Source organism: Leptopilina heterotoma, unplaced genomic scaffold, assembly GCF_015476425.1.
Source record: "Leptopilina heterotoma isolate Lh14 unplaced genomic scaffold, ASM1547642v1 Lhet_14, whole genome shotgun sequence".
In the NCBI taxonomy this organism is placed as follows: domain Eukaryota; kingdom Metazoa; phylum Arthropoda; class Insecta; order Hymenoptera; family Figitidae; genus Leptopilina; species Leptopilina heterotoma.
The window spans coordinates 1,784,250-1,800,912 of NW_025110859.1; the positions used below are offsets into that span (position 1 = coordinate 1,784,250).

Genomic DNA, 16,663 nt, shown 5'->3' on the forward strand with positions numbered 1-16,663 from the left:
CCTTTAAGACCACTTTTCGAAGTTAATTTTAGAGTCCATCTGCCCAGTTCTTTTTTGGCATTGATATATCGACAGTGAAAGGGGATTAACTCTTGACTATATACTATATAATATTGATTCGGCAAAGAAAATTTTAGTCTAAAATGCCAAAGGAAGGAAATAATCCCAGAGCACTTTAATTCTTAATCTTCCCTCATTCTCTCTTGTGTCACTCACGTTTCTTTATTAGATGGACTCTTTTGACAGACTCAGGCATGTTTTTACAAGTTGAAAAAAAAGGAAAGAAAAAATTTTTTGATCATTTATAACCATTGAGTTGAAATATTATTATAATTACATTTTGGAAAATTTATACTATATAAGAAATTAAGAACAATGTAAACGAGATGTTTAATATGTGTACTTTCTTTGAAAAATAGAAAGGAAATTTTAATGCTTATGAATTAATTTTTTTTGTCAAAATAGATAAGAGGTAAAAGTAATATAGGTTGTAATTATAACTGTTTTCGAATTAACTGTAATCCTTTTTGTGAAAATGTCTATACTTTGAAAAGATTATTATTACTTAATAGGTTTCTTTAACGTTTGAGATCATTATTTAACTATTAGGACAAAAATTCTTTGGTTCTCTTTTTTCGTTAAATTATAGTAGTTATAAGTACTTGCTGAATTCATTTTTCCATTTCTTTTGAATATTTATTCAATTCATTTAATTTTCAAATTGAATATTTAATTTTTTTAAATTACAAAATGAATTGTTTTGAATATTTATTCAATTCATTAAATTTTCAAATTTAATATTTAATTTTTTTAAATTAAAAAATGAATTGTTTTGAATATTTATTCAATTAACAAAATTGAATAATCCATTTTTTTTTAATTTCAAAATGGGTTGTTTTAAATATTTATTTTCTTCAATTTACAAAATTTAATATTCCTTTGAATTTTTTTGAATTACAAAACGAATTTTTTTAATCTAGTTGCAAATTAAAAAATATTTTTATCCATTTTAATTTTTATTATTTCTTTGTTTTCTTCTTTTTGTATAGAATTTTAAATAGTTCTGTTTAAGTTTATATTTTTTCCCACAAAGTTTACTAATTTTTCTTTAATTTTTCGTCGTTTTTGTCATCATTTCTGTTGAAAACGTTTCTTTTATGACTTTGGCCTTCTCTAGGACGTAGAATCCTTTATGATATCGTAAAATTATACCGAAGGGATCCAAAATTATACGTTTAGAGTCACATAATGAAAGATTCGCTTTGTGCTTCAGTCTTGACATTTTTTTCTGCTTTCGGCATTTTATTGAAACTGATCTCTGAATTTTATTAACATTTCCATTATTTTTCCCCTCGAAATTAAATTTAATGCTAAAATATAATATTTAAGTAGAATAAAAACAATCTAATTTGTTTCATATATTATTACAGTTATTTTATATTCTCATTTTATGAGAAAGTATTTTAATTATTATTTATTAATTTTACTCTATAGGAAATAATTAAAAAAATACAAAAGTTATTATTTTTATTTTGCTTTACGAAATATTTTAAAAATAATAGTCATTATTTTAATCTATAGGAAATAATTAAAAAATAATAAAAATGTTTATTAATTTTACTCTGCAGGATATAATTGAAAAGTAATAAAAATATTTATTAATTTTCCTCTCTATGGGAAATAATGAAAAAAAATATATTTATTAATTTTACTCTCTCTATATAGGAAATAATAAAATAAATCTAATATTTTTAATTTGGTTACGGAGAAAAAAAATTTTGCTCACTAGAAAGAAATTCATTGTTCTATGTAATTGAATTAAAAATTGAAAAAAGGTTTTTGCCTCCATTACTAGAAGTTGGCAAATTTAAATTATAAAGTATAGACTTGAAAGTGCATTTAAAAACTTTCACACAGCTATATATGTACAGAGAATCGCGTTTCAAAGCTTTTTTTGCAACTCAAAGAGAATGAAATTTAATGTAGAAAAAATTTTAACATACAATTGATAACAATATTTTTCCGTTTATAACTTTATTTTCACATTTAAATTAAAAGATTATTTTTTCAATCGGTTTATAAAATATTGAACTGATTCATAAAATTAGAAAATTTAACTGTATTTTCAATAATTAATTTCATTTATTGATTTCAAAGTAATTTTGGAAAATAACAACAACTTCAAATTAAATTTTTAATACAATAATTTTGCGTCATTATACAATGAAAGTCATTATAATGTTTCTAAATATAAAATTTAATTTTTTAATTCTTATTATAATCAGTAATTTATAAAAATATTATTTAAAAAATATTTCGTTCATTTGAACATTCAAAACTTCTGGATTATATCAAAGAAATAATTTATAAAGAAATAGGTAACAATAGTTATTAATAGTTTAATGAATAGTTAATAATAATATATATAGAATAATAATAAGAATAATATGTTAATAATAATATTTTGATCATTTAGAAAAATCCAAACTAAAAGAACGATTTATTTTCTGTTTTAGGTATGTACAATTGTCTGGTTTCCTGTAAAATTAATGAAAGAAGATTTACATATCCCAATTGAGGGGCTAATGCTTTGTTGCGGGTAATGCGTTTCACCTTCTTCTTCATCATCATCATCAATTTTCGAGGTTGTCATTGAGTGCGGTGTCACGTGATAAGAGACCAGGACGTCGAATCGTTCTCACGACTTGAAAATCCGGGTCACCCCGTACGTGGCTCGACTTTGGATTAGAGGCATTCAAAGTTTCTGCGATTCTCGGGAAGTCTAGTTATTATACACTTACAAGAAGAAGAAGAAGAAGAAGGAGAAGAGGAGAAAGGAACGAAAAGTTCAGCAAATGTCGACAGTTTTTCCGGTTTTTGAGTCGAAAAATAAGAAGAAAAAAAAAGAATCTGAGTACTATGAAAAAACCGTAGACACCACAAAATGGCAATAATATCATAAGTCAGACGACCTCGCTGAAGGAGGAAAGGATAGAAATGCAACCCTCGATTAACAAGGATCCACCGCGCATGTGTCGTATTGATTTTTCGTCACTTGGTGGCCCATAGACTCCGAAGCACACGGGGCATTCCCGTTTGCTCTCTTGGACCAACGACCGGTACGATTGTTTGTATCATTTATTGGAAAATCGATTTTTCTCTTTATTTTTCAAACTGCTGCTATATTTAGTAGTGAATTACTCCCGTTATTTTTCATTTTGCATTTGAAAATTAGTTTTATTCATATTTTCGATACATTTTCCACTGAGTAGTTATTTAAATCAGGGTGTCTACTAACCGGAAAATAACCAGGAATTTTTTCACCAAATTAAAAAAAGTTTTATTATTTTAATTTGTTTTTAAAAAATCGCTTTTTATTTCAATTTTTATAGATATTTATACTGTCAGGGTGTCTAACGGTCAGGGAATGTCTGAGAATTTCATTCAAAGTCAGGGAAATTTCTATAAATTTATATATAAATTAAAATTTTTTGTTAATTAAAAATTTTTTTAATCTAACAAAAATTAAAAGATTTTTATTATCGTTTGTTTCTACCATTAGATATTAATTTATTGTTACATATGTCTGTTACCACATTTTTCGCCCAAAAAAGCAAAAATAAAATTAGTTAAAAAGACAGGGAATTTTTTTCTCAATCCTTGTTAGACACCCTGACTGTTCTCTAAATTTGAATTAGTTAAAAATAATTAATTTGATAGTAAAAAATCAGTCACTGATTCAAATATAGAAATAAATTTAAAAAATATTATTGAATTAATAGAAATTTTGTGAAATTCAATTGAAAATAATTAAATTTGTTAAAGAATTTAATTAAAAACTTATTAACAAATCGAATTTTAAAAGTATTTTAATTTAATAATTGACAAATAATTGAATTTGATAAAGAGTCGCATTCTAATGTATTCATGTTTCTTATGGCGAAGATTAATAATTAAAATTTTTATTAGTTAATTTAAAAAAAGATACACACTTAAAATTTTTTAATAAAATTGAATTTTCGCAAAGTTTTTTTGAAAATTCTAAAAAATAGGATTTTTGAAATTTTGCAATTCTATTGTTTCAAGGTAATTGAATTTTTATAAACAAATAGTTGAAAATTTTTGAAATAATTAAAATTTCTTTATATATTCTATTGAAAATAATTAAATTCTTTTAAAGAATTTTATTTAAATTTTTCGTAAATAATCAAGGGAAGTTAGTCACCGATTTTAAAATATAAAGTCCTTCTTAAAGTTTTAAATCAATTTTTTGCTTCTAAAAGTTATAGGTATATATTATTATTCAATAATTATAATCATTGAACTTCTCTTAAATTTTTATAATTTAAAATTTCTAAATGTTAAAATAATTGATATTTATTTATTTCTTGAGCAAATTAAATTTTTATTACTTATTAAGTACACAATTAATTATTACTGCTTATTATTTTCAAAAATTTTAATAAAATTCTTCGCAAGAACTCAATTATTTTTATAAATAATAACATTCTTTAGAAGGACTTGATTACTTTTATAAATACAGTAAAATTCTTTGCAGAAATTCAATTAGTATCAATAGATTTTAATGAAATTGAATTAATCAAAATTTCAATTATAATTATGAACAGACAAGTTTATTTTTAAAAAATTGATAAAATTCTTTGTTTAATTTAATTATTTTCCAAATTTTTAATTAAAATTATTTAAAAAAAACATTATTTTCAAAAAATTTAAAGAAACTCATCAAAAAAATTTTATTATTCATAAAAACTCTAATAAAAATTTTGGAAGATAAATCAAATAAATTTAAATTTGATGAGAAAAAAAACCGGGAAAAATTAGGACAAAGCCGGGAAATAACAGGGAATTTTGTTGAACGAAAATAGTAGACACCTTGTTAAATAGATATTCTAGGTGGAGATGATCAATAGGAAACAATCAAAAATTAATTTTCAAATTTTTCTTTTGGGAAAGAAAAGTTTAGGATTAGGTGTGACTTTTTTGATAAATGAAAAATTAATGATTCTGGTTGTTTTTCTTTTCGCCTCTTCGTTTTTTTTTATTGGAAAAAGAAAAGTAGCACGAGAAAGTGCTTGTTCCATTTTACCCATGTTACTTTTTTCGAAGTTTTTCATTCCTCTCGAAAAGTATTCCCCTCAAGGATATCTGCAAGCTACTACCACCCTTTCCATTTCTCTATTTCCTCGCTCATCTTTCAATCCTACTTCATACTCGCCATTGTTTTAGTTTCTCACATATCCCTCTGGATTTTCTTTTTTTTGTAATTCTGGGGGAGAATCTTCCTTTCTTTCTTTTTTCTCTCTTTCCCTCTCTTCTTCTCTTTTTTCTCTGTTTGTCTCTCTTTCTCACCTTTTCTCTCTCTTTTTCTCTTCTTTGACAGTACATATATTGTGTTGACTCTCAGTCATACTCTGCAATTTATTTCTTCCTGCTCCCATTTATCAAAGCAGGGCTTCAATTTATTTTAAAGAGTTTCATTGACTTCATTCTTAAAACTAGAAATTATCTCACGATATATATTTAAATAGAAAAAAAAGAATTCAGACGGTCATTCTTGTCATCTAGAGCAGTTATGTCTCTTTAATCGATCGTAATATAGAGCACTTCTTTTTTTCTTTCGCTTTTTGACATTTCCCTAAGTATCTTCTTGTCTTTATACAGTTTAGCACCGATTGCAGGAAATTTATGTCAAGACACTTTTCTTACTTGAAAGTGATAACAATTTTCTAAAAAAAAAAACATTTGTTCCGAAATTTTTAAATGTATGAAATATTTTTTATAATATGAAAATAATTTTAAATATTATGAATTTGGAAAATTTATTCCGTAACTGGAACTAAAAAAATTGCAATTTTAATTTTTCCTTATTTGTTACAATTGTTTTTTTAATTGCTTTGTAATAAAGCAAATTTCGAAATATTTATTTCGTGCCTGGAAAAATTCCACAACCAAAAATTTTTTCTTTTTGTTAAAAACGTCTTTTTAATTACAGTCAGGTCCCCATACTGTTAGATTCCAAACTGTTCGTAGATTAAAATTAGTTGTTTGATTTTTTGTTTTCTAACTTTTAAAATGTTTTCAATTTTTTAATTAATGTATTGAAAATCATTGAATTCTTGCGTAAGAATTTTATCAAACAATTTGAAAATTATTGAATTACATCGAAGAATTTTATTATATATGAAAATAATTGAATTTCTGCAAAGAATTTTATTAAATTTTTTGAAAATAATTCAATTCCTGCGAAGAATTTTATTATTTACGAAAATAATTGAATTTGTGCAAAGAATTTTATTAACATTTTTGTGTACAATTCAATTCCTTCAAAAAAATTTATTATTTGTGAAAACAATTGAATTTCTGAAAAGAATTTGATTACAACTATTAAAAACAATTGAATTAATATTTTTGAAAATAATTCAATTCTTTAAAAGAATTTCTTTAAATTTTTAAAAATAATTTTATTCTTTCAGGAAATGTAATTGAAATTTTTTTTCAAAGTAATTGAATGTTTATGAACAATTTTATCATAGTTTTTAAAAATAATTGAATTCTATCGAGAAATTTTATTAAAATTGTAAAAAATAATTCAATTCCTGTGAAGTACTTTATTATTTACGAAAATAATTCGATTTCTGCAAAGAATTTTATTATTTGTTACAGTAAATGAATTTGTGCAAAGAATTTAATTACAATTATTAAAAATAATTGAATTCCTGAGAAGAATTTTATTATTCATATAAAAATAATTTAATTATTGCGATAAATTTGATTATTTTTTGAAAATTTTTGAACAAATGGAATTTATTGCAGAATTTTATTACAATTTAAGAAAATTGAGTTGCTTAGAAAAATTATATCAAACATTTTTGGAAATTATTGAATTCCTATAAAGAATATTATTATTTATGAAAATAATTTAATTTTTTCCCAGAATTTTATTAAAATTTTTAAGAGAATAATGAAATTCATGCCAAGAATTTTATTACAATTTTTGAAAATAATTGAATCTGTTTAAGACATTTTATGAAAATTGTATTGAAAATAATTGAATTCCTCCGAAGAATTTTATTATTCATAGAAATAATTTAATTCTTATAGTAGGTAATGAATTTTATTACTTTTGAAAAAAATTGAAGTCTTTTCCAGAATTTTATTAAAACTTTTTTAAATTCTAATTAAATTCTTTTTTGAAGAATTTCCTTGAATTTTTCTAAAATAATGGAGTTGCTTTAAAAAATTTTCTTCAAAGAATTATATTATTTATAAAAATAATCCAATGCTGAGAAGAATTTCATTAAAATTTTCGAAAATTTTAATTAAATTCTTTTGTAGAATTTCCTTAAGTTTTTCTAAAATAATAAATTCTTGCGAAGAATTTTATTACAATGTTACACTTATTATTGAATTTTATATTAATATTATATTGGAAATAATTGAATTCTTGAGAAGAATTTTATTATTTATAAAAATAACTGAATTGCTTTGAAGAATTTATTAAAATTTTAGAAAATATTTGACTTCTTTCGAAGAATTTTATTCAAATTTAAAAAAATATTTTATTAATTTCAAACAATTTGATCAAAATTTTTAAAAATAATAGAATTACTGAGAAGAATTTTATTATTTATAAAAATAATTGAATTCTTTCTAAGAATTTTATCAGAATTTAAAAAAAAAATTGAGTTTAATTCATATTTTTTAAAATAATTGTATTTTTTCGAGAAATTTTACTAAAATTAAATTAAAAATAATTGAATTCCTCCGAAGAATTTGATTATTAATGAAAATAATTGAATTCCTTTAAAGAATTTTATTATTAATGAAAATAATTTAATTTTCGAGAAATTTTACTAAAATTAAATTAAAAATAATTGAATTCCTTCGAAAAATTTGATTGTTAATGAAAATAATTGAATTTCTTTGAAAAATTTTATTATTCATGAAAATAATTGAATTCCTTTGAAAAATTTTATTATTTATGAAAATAATTGAATCTTTGGGAAGAATTTTTAAAAAAATTTTCAAAATCCTAATAAAATTTTTTTGAAGAAGAATTTTATTAAAATCAGAAATTATTCAAAAATTAAACTTTATATTTGAAAATACAAAATTTTGTTATTCGCATATAGTAATTTTGTAATAATAGACAATTTTAACTATTGATCACATTCCAGTTATTAATTTCGAACAAATGCTATTTACAGTCCGTTAATTACATTACTTGAACTAATTGTAATTAAAATTGACGTGGTAGGAACACTTGGTATTACAATGTGTATTGAAAAAAGTAGCAAGGGAAATAAAACAATTGTCTGTCTCTCTTTTTTTTCTTTTTTTATTGTCAATTGATTCTTCCGCGTGTGCGTCCCACCAGTGTTCTTTATTACTGAAAAGTCGTCATGTGGGAAGGCGCGGCGCCTCGTTAGGGCCGGTTAGTTCATTCTCCTCTCTGTATCTATATATGTTTCTCGTATACTATATACAAAATGTACACACAGTCGGACAATGATTTTTGAGAGACGGACAATGACAATGAAATCTGACGACTCGAATAGGCCTCGATCAGGGAATTTACGGGCCACTGAGCTTTCGACAATGTGGAAAAATACACAGCCAGACTAGACTTCACAAGAGTCGCTTTTGTAATCCTGTAAATTCAATATATATAACTGTGTAGTGTCCAGACTTGCCCATCCTGTATATTCCCAAGATATCAGTTTTACTTCCGTGAAAAAACTTTTTTCTATTTAGAAAAAAAAAATTAATCATTAACTATAATAATCGTCGTATTCTGTCTATTCTGTCCTCACTTGAAGTTAGACAGTGTTGTGCATACTTTTGTTTTTTTGATGTTTTGATAGATAATAATATTATACTTCTTTATTTTTTACTATTTTTCTAATTTAGTAATATTATCATTATTTTTCAAATAATTCAAAAATATATTTATTTATAATCTAAAAAAATTATTGATGTTATTATTCATTATTTCTTTGTTTCTATAAAAAAATTAGCATTTTGAAACAAACGTTTTAGGTCCTTTTTTTAATTGTTGGAAAATTAAAATTATAAAGTAGAAAATATTTTGCACATTTTCTGCTTCTCAATTACAATTCATAAACAAAGTACAAGTTTTAAGTAAAAAAAATTTTATACACCAAATTTTGTTTAAGAAATTTTTAATATTATTTTGGAAAAAATATTAACAAAATTTCTATTTGTTAAAAACGATTGTAAAATTAATAGAAAACATCAATAACTTCTTTTCTCAATAAATATTTAATCATTATTATTTTCCCACTGTAATCAAGATTTTCAAAAATTTCAAATTCAAACCTTTTTGAAATTTAAAAACTTATAAGAATATTTATTATAAAACATGAAGAAGTTGATTACTCCGAGTCGAAGACTCGGAGTGATCGGTTTCTTCATATTTTTATTTTTATATAATTTTATTTTCATATTTTTATTTTCTTCATATTTTTATTTCCCTAAAGCTTTTTTCAATTACGAAAAAAATGTTTCTATAAAGCTTTTTTCAATTACGAAAAAAATGTTTCTCTAAAGCTCTTTTCAGTCATGAAAAAAAAATGTTTATAAAAACAATTTTTTCTTTAGCGAAAAATTGAGTTAAAATAATGTTTTTTTAAAAATTGTTTTAAAAAAAGTTTTTTTAAAAAAGTTTTTAAAGAATATTTTTTTTAACTACTTTAAAGAAACGTTTTTCTTGAAAAATGTTCAATAGAAATATTTAAAAGAAATGGTTTTAAAGAAATACTTGTTTTTAACAAATGGTTTAAAGAAGCATTTTTTAGAAAAAGAATTTTTTCATTTAAAACTATGGTTAGTTTGAAAAAAGCGAAAATCTACATTTTGAAAAATTATTTTTTAGAACAAAACTTGTCTTGATAAAAGTCAATTTAGTTCCGCAGAAATTTTCCACCTTCAACTCGAGATAAAGTTTATCATTTGTTGTTTCTCTGACTCAACCGTTTGTCTAGTTCACGTTTTTCTATAAATATTTTTTTTTGTTGGCTTGATAGGTTTTTATTTCGCTGTATCTCGATTTATGATTTTCTCTCCAAATTTTTTTAAATTTAAATTATTTTCATAAATAATAAAATTCTTCGCAGGAATTCTATTATTTTCAAAAATTTTGATCAAATTGTTTGAAATCAATAAAATATTTTTAAAAATTTGAATAAAATTCTTCGAAACAATTCAATTATTTTCATAAACAATAAAATTATTTTTAAACATTTTAAAAACTTCTTTGAAAAATTTGAATTATTTTCAAAAATATAAATGAAATTTTTCGTAGGAATTCAATATTATGTTTAAAGATTGTAAACAAATTCTTTGACAAAATTTAGTTATTTTCATAATTGTAATAAATTCTTCACAGGAATTAAATTATTTTCAAAAATGTTAATAATATTCTTTGCAGAAATTCAATTATTTTCATAAATAATTCAATTTTTCGCAAAAATTCTATTATTTTCAAAAATTTTGATAAAATTCTTCAAAGAAATTCAATTATTTTTAAATTTTCTGATAATTATTTCCAATTCAATGATTTTTAATAAGTCCTTTAATTTTAAAATTCAAAACATTTAAAAAGAGAAATAGTTTAAGAAATTAGGAAAACAAACAAGTCAGAAATTTTAAAAATTATTATTTAAGTTCTTTTTTGAAATTATCTAAAGTTTTAAATAGATACCTATATATTTAATTGAAAAAATTGCGTATAATTGAAATACTCTTGAACAATATTTTTAATGTACACAATTAGTTTTACAAATTTTTAGTAAAAAATTAATAGTAATAATTAATATTGGCTTTCCAATTTGCAATTCTATTCTATTTCGATAAATAAAGTGAACCACAAACATATAATCAAATAGAAAAAGATTGACCACTTAAAATTCAGAAAGATCAAAAGAAAAGCAGAAATAATGTCATTGAAAAAATTCTTTTCGTAAAATAAGTCAATTTGTTTTTAAAATACAAAATTCAGGACTCGAAATTTTTAAAAATTCTCGTCAAAATTTCAATTATCTTTATAAATAATAAAATTCTTCTCCAAAATTCTATTATTTTCAAATATTTTACTAAAATTTCAATTATTTTCAAAAATGTTCCTCATTTCAATGTTTTTCAATATGTATTTAATAAAATTTTTCCAACAGAATCTAACTATTTAAAAAAGTTTTAATTATTTTCATGAAATAATAAAAAGTTCACAGGAATTCAATTATTTACAAATTTTTTATAAATTTTCTTCGCAATAATTCAATTTTTTAATTTCATAAATAATAAAATTTTTACTGGGATTCAATTGAGGGCTGGATGCTATAAGGGAATAAACGTCATTCACTTAACATTGCGCATATCCCCTTATAGCATCCAGCCCCTTAATTATTTTCGTAAAATAATAAAATTCTTTTTAGGAATTCAATTATTTTTAATACAATTTTAATCGAATTCTTCGAAAAATGTAATTATTCTTAAAAATTTTATTAAAATTCGCCATCAATTTAAAAATTTTTTAGTAAAATTCTTTATGAGAATTCAATTTTAAGAAACATTCAATAATTCAATAAATTGTTTTTTTTTTGTATTTAAATAATTGAATTCTAATAAAAATTGATTAAAAAATGAATAAAATTTTAGATAATAATTGAATATTAATAGCAATGTAGCGTGAATTTTTATAAATAATTGAATTTTGAAATTAATTTTTTTTAAAAAGGTTAATTGAATTTTTTTTATATCATTTGAAGTTTTTATTTCCTAATATATGTTGAAGAATTTACGAATATTTGTAATTTCGTAAACTTAAAGTTAAAACAATGATTTCTGAATGAAAAACAGTTTTTTTCTTCAAATAGTTGATGACAAACGTTGTGAACTTCTCTCACGTCATTTATAATAAGTGATATCAAATAAAATTTAAGCAATACATTTTTTGTAACCTCTTATTATGTCGATTCTTAAAACTTTAAAAAAAAAAAAATTTAAAAGGCCTGGAAAACCAAGAAATGTGTAAATTTTTTTCAGATTAGTTGTAGACACCCTGATATTGTAAATTTGAAATTTTTGAAAATCTTAATTCCTATGGAAATATAGCATCAAGTCAAAATTCTATTTGGAAATGAGGGAAAAAGAAAGAATAGAATTATTGTTAGCGAAAAGAATTATTATTATTATTGAAAAAATAATAATTTAAAGACTTGAAAAATTATTAGAGGGAAAAAATAATGATGATCCAATTACGATGTCTATTAGGGAAGTAAAGAGGATAATATAGTGGTAGAGAGGAGAAAAAAAGCGCATGTATCTGGTATCGATCAGACTGTCTGGCTAATTCAAGCAACTGACCTAAGTTAACCACCATCATGAGTGCGTGGGTGAGAGCGCATTTGCGCATCACTGCATGCCGATTACGACGTTACTCGCATAATCTTTTATATATATATATGTACATCCAAGAAAAGCAAAGGCTTGAAAGAAAGGAAAGAAAAGAATAGCTCAACAGCTGCGAGCTCAACAAATGTTGATTGACGCTTTCCTGAACCTCCAGCACTCATAATTTACTATTACATTTTTTCCTTTTCTCTCTCTCTCTCTCTCTCTCTCTCTCTTATAATAGCAGGAAAATTTACCTGGAGTCATATTCCTTTACTTCCTTAATAGATTTATTATTAAATCATAGAGTTTCAAGCATGAAATCAGATAATGAGAGTGTGGGGTAAATTGATACACACGATATGATGAGATAGGGCCAATTTCGGATCGGAAAATTAACCCCCTAGTCACTTTATGAGGTGTTGAATTATGAGGGGAAGAAAAAGTGATACTTTGGGAGAAATCGAAATTTATTTCCTCTCTATAATTTGTTTTCTTCTTTCCATAATTTCTCTATTTGTAATTTCTATATTTTTCTATATATTCCCTTGTAATTTCTGTACTTTTTCCCATTGTGTTTCATTTGAATATTTTTCGTTTACAGACAGTGATGCTTGAGGATTGACTATTGGAATTTTACATTTAACCGTTTCCGGTTGCCTCTCATATACACATTTAATCTTCTGCAGTGAATTCCGAACACGTCGGTCCGTTTTATTTGCATTTCCCTACGCATATCATCTGTTGAGGGTGAAAGAAGGAATTATAAATCGAATGTCGAGTTTTTAATCGAAAGGATGGAGGAGAAATCAGTGCGCCTATTACAATTTTTGGAGAGTTCAATACTTCTTTTGGATCGTAATAATTTTTTATGACTGTGGATATTTCTTGGACGTTGAATAGAGTAAATCTTGTTTATTTATAAATTTAGTGTCTGCATTAAACGAGAGTGATTATTTATAGAAATGTAGAGTCACGTGTGACTTGCATAAATTCTTAATTTTGCGGTATTAACATACAGCCGTTAATCTCAATAATGTATCATCAGAGAATAATTCACTTCCGCAAATGCAAATTAAATGCCGTGGGATATATTAGATCCTTCTTCGAGTTTGAAAATGTAGCTTTATGTCGAATGAACGACTCGTTGACCTTTGATGGCGAGAAATCTAGAGGGAAAATAATATACCTAAAGAGAGATAAGCTACGGGTGAAAAAGTAATAATTGTATTAATATACATCTGCAGATCTTGGATTTTTTTGCCTTTTTTTTTACAAAAAAGACGCATTTTTTCGACTCTTTTTTCAAAAAAGGCGATATTTTTCAATTATTTTCGAGAAGACGAATTTTTTCGACTGTTTTTCAAAAAATGCGATATTTTTCAACTATTTTCAAAGAAGGCGAATTTTTTTCACTTATTTTAAAAAAATGCTACTGTTTCGATTTTTCTTTCAAATATTGCAACAAAATACCATTTTTTGATATAAAACGACACTTATTTCGATATTTACAGTGTGTGAAAAATAATTATAGTTAAAACTCAAAAATTATTTTTGAATAATTGTTTTAACAAAATTACATCTTCGAAATATTGTAAAATTTTATTAAAAAAAATTGAAATCAAAATTTTTGAAAATTCAAGTTTGAAGAATTTTTAAAGCAAATTAGAAAAATAATTGAATTTTCAACAAATTATAATGGAAAACTTTCAAATGAAAATTTGAAAAAATATTAATTAATGGAAATTAGTTTTAAAAAATTTTATTAGAAAACTTTTTTGAAAAAGTAATTCATTTAATTTTTTTCTATCATAATTTTTTGAAATTTAATTACTTTCATTATTTTCATTATTTTCATTGTTTTCAATTACATGCTTTCGAAAATTCAAATCTCTGGAAAAAATAATTACATTAAAATTTAATATTTTAGAATCATTTAAAATTGTGAAAAAAACAATCAATTTTTGAAATTTTTAATTAAAATTATTCAAAAAATTAATTAGTTTCTTAAGATGTCTAAGAAAAATTTTCTAAGATTCTAATTCTTCTAAGAAATTTAATTATTTACGAAAATTGCATTTCAATTTTTTTAAAAAACTAATTTTGAGAATTTTTTATCATAATTTTCCAAAAAATCTAATTTATTCAAAAAATAAATTAAAATTTTCAAAAATTCTACTTTTATATTTGTTAATAAGAAATTTTTGTGAAATCGTGTATTTCATATTTTTAATTAACATTCTTCAATAATATTTTTTAAAGATTCTTCTAAAAAATTTAAATTATTTTCAAAAAATTGTATTAAATTTTCAGTTTTTTGAGAATTTTTCTATTTTATATAATTAAAAAGGCTATTCTTTAAAAAATTATTTTAAAAAACTAATTCTTAGAATGTTTTTTATTATAATTTATTAAAATTCAATTATTTTTAATATTTTCAATTATATATTTCCGAAAGTTAAGATCTCTACAAAAAGTTACATTAAAATTTGTTAGAATTAATATAAAAAAATTTTTAAAAATCAATCATTTCCAAAATTTGGGATTAAAATTCTTCAAAAAATTGATTAGATTTTTAAATAGTTCTACTAAAATTTTGAAGAAATGCTGTTTTTTTATTTATAATTGAAATTCTTCTAAAACTTTGTTATTTTTTAATATTTTACAAAATTTCTTTTAGGAAATTAAATTATTTTTCAAATTTATTACTAAATTTTAGTTATTTTAAAGTTTTTTTAATGTATATATTTGAAATATCTATTCTTTTAATAATTATTTGGAAAACTTTTAAAAAACTATAATTTTAAAAAAAATTTTTATTATAATTCCTTAAAGAATAATTATTTTTACTATTTTCTGTTACATGTTTTCAATTATTCAATAACATTTATTTATAACTAACAATTGAATTTTTGTATTTAAATAATTGAATTCTCGAAGAACTTTCGAAAAATTATTGAAAATAGTTGATTTAGAAATGAAATTAACAATTTTAAAAAGAAATTATTTTTATTATTTTTGGTTACATATTTTCATTTATTCAATAACTTGATAACTTTATTCAGAAATAAAAATTGAATTTTTGTATTTAAATAATTGAATTCTCGAAAATAATTAAATTTTCCGAGAATTACGGATGTAAATTTTAGAAATAATTAAATTTCAGATAGTTTGAAATTGAAATAGGTTTTCGATTTTTTATAATTTTTTGGAAAATTCGCCTTCTGTTCTTTTTCGCTTTCGAAGAGTCAAGTTACAATGTTTTCAAAATTTTCTATTTCCATTTTAATGAATTTTCTAAATTTGCAATTTTTAGAATCCTAAACGGATTCTGAAAGGGATGAAAATAATGTAATTTAATAATTACTTCACGGAAACGGAATATTCATTTCTGCATGGGAATTTTGAAGGACTGAATTTCCATTTAACCAAATTTTTACTTAACGATTTTGCAATTCTTACAATTTTTTCAAGTATTACAATTTTTGCAATTATTACAATTTTTGCAATTCTTCCAACTTTTAGAATTTTTATCTTTTTCAGAATCCAATTAAAATTCTAAAAATTGTAAAAGTTGGAAGAATTGCAAAAATGGTGATAATTGCAAAAATTGTAATACTTGGAAAAATTGTAAGAATTGCAAAATTGTTAAGTAAAAATTTGGTTAAAAGAAAATTCAGTTCTTGAAAATTCCCATGAAGAAATGAATATTCTGTTTCCATGAAGTAATTATTAAATGGCAAAGGCGCGAAAGATATGCGGTGGTGTGGTGTACACTCCAAAATGTTTAGGGAAATGAAAGAGTGTTTCTTCTCTCTCGCTCTCTCATTCTGGTTTGCTTTGTTATCTTCATACACGGTCCAGCGAGCCGACGAGAGAGTGGCATCTTGAAAATGGTCGTTGGTCTCGTCTCTCCGCTAAATCGGGTTCTCTCGTCCTCCTCACACAGTGCATTCAGGAAATCTTGGTACACTGACCCAACACAGTGATCGAAATAACTCGACATATGGGAGTTTCCAAAGACAGAGCACAATCCCATAAAACTAAAATCAAGGGAGATTCTCTCAACACCCCCATTTTCAACACTTTCACTCTATTTTACTCACGCAGTGTATGGGACACATGGAAATTTGTCACGGATCATTATTTTCTTTCTGAAACACACACATTAAGAAACAGTGAACACATGTCTCAATAAAGTCCTTAAAATTTTTCATTCACTTTATTTTTT

General features: G+C 23.1%; 1 protein-coding gene across 3 annotated transcripts in view; it reads left to right on the top strand.

Moving 5' to 3' along the window:
- Positions 1-16,663, top strand: part of LOC122497950 — a 150,191-nt gene that overhangs the window by 16,000 nt on the left and 117,528 nt on the right. The window contains exon 1 of one of the 3 annotated variants that reach the window (XM_043605387.1): positions 2,695-3,119. The exons of the other annotated variants lie outside the window; for them this stretch is intronic. The gene's annotated coding sequence lies outside the window, so the exon portion shown is untranslated. Of the gene's footprint in view, positions 1-2,694; positions 3,120-16,663 lie in introns of those variants that run through there. 3 annotated transcript variants of the gene reach the window in all.